This window comes from Spinacia oleracea, chromosome 1 (assembly GCF_020520425.1).
Source record: "Spinacia oleracea cultivar Varoflay chromosome 1, BTI_SOV_V1, whole genome shotgun sequence".
In the NCBI taxonomy this organism is placed as follows: domain Eukaryota; kingdom Viridiplantae; phylum Streptophyta; class Magnoliopsida; order Caryophyllales; family Amaranthaceae; genus Spinacia; species Spinacia oleracea.
The window spans coordinates 42,128,719-42,131,637 of record NC_079487.1 but is presented as its reverse complement, the minus strand read 5'-3'; positions in this window follow the sequence as shown (position 1 = coordinate 42,131,637).

Below are 2,919 nucleotides of genomic sequence, written 5' to 3'. Positions count from 1 at the left end.
TCTGCTTGCTCTCGGGTTTTCGACGGGGACATTTATGGGGATCATGCCGTTTCTTGTGCTGGGATTGTGGGTATCAAACATCGACATAATGTTGTTCGTGATACCCTTTTGGATATTTGCTATCGGTCGGGGATTTCTGCTCGCAAGGAGGTTGATGTTGGGCTGACTAGTGAGAGTGATGGAGCTCTTCGTCCTGCAGATATTTTGCTTTACTCATGGGATGGCGGTCTAGATGTGTGTGTTGACTTGACTGGGTCTTCCCCTATGACGCAATCGGGGTTGTCAGGCTTCGTTCCGGGTCGGGTTGTGGCGGTTGCAGCGCAACGGAAGCAGGATAAGTATGCGGCACGTTGTAGGGTTTTGGGTTACGGTTTCTTTCCTTTTTCCTTCTCTTCTTTTGGGGAATTAGAGAAAGGGGTTGTTTCTTTGCTCAAGCGGGTCCAGACGTACTCCAGGGCTCAGGACATTGGGGCGCGGGCAGCTGCCCACATTTTCAGCAGGATCGGGTTCGCCATAGCTAGAGGAGTGGGGGCCCAGATTGTATCTCGGCTCCCCTCCAACTTCTTGTAGTTCACTTGTTCTTTGTAGCTTGTTAAGCGTGTAACGTTTTGGTGTTTTCTTATAATAATAATAATAATAATAATAATAATAAAAATAACAACAACAACAACAACAACAACAACAACAACAACAACAACAACAACAACAACAAATAATTGTAACAATAACAATAATAACAATAATAATAAAAAAATAATAAAAATTATACAAATAATAAAAATATTAACCATAATAACAACAATAATAATAAAAATAATAATAACAAATACAATAGCGATAATAAGAATGATAACAATAAAAATAACAGTAATAATAAAAACAATAATAATAGAAATAATAACTATACTAACTAACAATAATAAGAAGATTAACAACAACAACAATAATAATAATAATAATAATAATAATAATAATAATAATAATAATAATAATAATAATAATAATAATAATAACGGTTGTTCTCTCTCAAAAGGGGCGATTAGGGGGGATTAGGGTTGTCGGGATCGTAGGCTCCACGTCAAAGGTCCGGTAGCTATCACGGCGGCGAAGGTTGCAAGAGGTTCGCCGGCGGTTTCCGGGCAGTTCGTAGGTTGTTTTAGGGCAGTTTGCAGGAGGTTTCGGTGTTGTTCGTAGGGTGTTTTGGGTGCAGCTTTTAGGCGATTCCCAGGGTTTTGGGTGCAGTTTTCAGGTGAATTTCAAGCGTGGGTGGTGGTGCGTCTTTGGTGTTGTTGTGGCAGCGTCGGTTCACTGGCAAAGTGGGCAGTTTCGTAGTCTTTTCAGGCGAGTAATTGATCAGTTCACGACAACATTCTCAGGCGTTTTCCGGTGGTCTAGGACGGCATTTCGGGTTCCAGTTTGTGTTACGTCCAGTTTTCGGCGAGTGGGTGTTGGTTTTTCATATCAGCAGTTTCCGGAAGTGTGTCGATCAGGTTGTGTGAGTTCGTTTGTCCGTCCATTCGTGTGTGTTTTGGTGATTGATCAGGTACGACGGCTAGCTGGTTCGACGCTACTGCAATTCGTGGGTTCAGGTTGGTGTTTCTTGTGGTCAGTTTGGTATTTCAGTTTGGTGTTCGTTGTTATTGTGGGTTGTTTTGGAAGCGTTTTGTGTGGTCAGATTGGTGTTTGGTGAGTTCATTTTGGTGGTTTGTGGGTGTACGAGTTCAGCTTTGGGAGTTCAGCTTTGGTGGTTCTATTTTGGTGGTTTGTGGGTGTACAAGTTCAACTTCGTCGGTGTTGGTGTTGGGTGTGTCAGTCAGCTTTGGTAGTTTTGGTTAGCTTGTCTCGGCAGTTGTTGTTCGGTTTTCCGGCGAGTGATCGTTGTGGTTGGTAGTGGGTACGTTGGTGTTACTTTTTGGTTGAAGTGCTTTGATATGGCGGCTTCCGTGGAGAAGTTTCATTGCCCTTTTGTGGGTCTTAGCGGGTGCCAGGATGGAGGTGGGCGTGGTATGGTAAGGAGTTCTCTGATCACTCACTTACGGGATCGTCATTGTTGCTCTGGTGTGCGGGATGTAACCCGTCATTCCCTTACTACCAATTTGCAGGTTTTTTCTACGGCTGAGGTGACTTTTCGTCGTATGGGAATTTGGCTGTGTGGAGATTGTTTCAAGACGCATACTCATCGTACTAGGTGTCGACATGGCAGTGGTTCTAGTACTGTTTTTGTGGACCCACCTAATTCTGGGGATGGTATTATTCGTTTTATTCTCTACGGTATTCAAAAGCCTCAAGCTCCTACTGCCGAGCTGTCTTCTTCTGATGCGCCTCGAGAACATCAATTTTCTTTTGATGTTGCTCTTCTAGACACTTTATTGTCTAAGCGGTTGCGTTCTGTGAAATCCATCCCTCCCAAATGTCGTTTGGGTTTTTCGCGAGTTCTAAAAGGGGCGCTTGATAAGGTGATTTGCAGACCAGATGACATTGCTTGTTGGGTTCAGTTGCTTGTGTTGCCTCTTTGTGTGCTCTCGACTTTTTCTCCGCGAAGTAATCGCGAGTGTTCCTCTGGTGTTAGGCGGCGGCGACAGGAAGAGAGTATCACCTCTGCTATTCGTTCTTGCGGTGAGCCTGGTGGTTTTGAGCAGCTTGTCATTGACACATTGGCTAGCGTGTCTCCATTGGATGTTGACGAAGACCATGATTTGGCGGAGCGTAATATTAAGCAATGCAAGAGAAAGATTTCTGACGGTCACTACACTGCTGCTGTTAGAGTTCTTTCGTCCTCTGGCCTTGCTCCTTACTGTGGTGCTACTCTGGCTGATTTGCAAGAAAAACACCCTTCCTTTCCGGTCCCTACCTTACCGGATATCCTTGTTGATCATCACCTTACTGCTTCATCCGCTGTTGTGTTGGAGCAGATTAGGG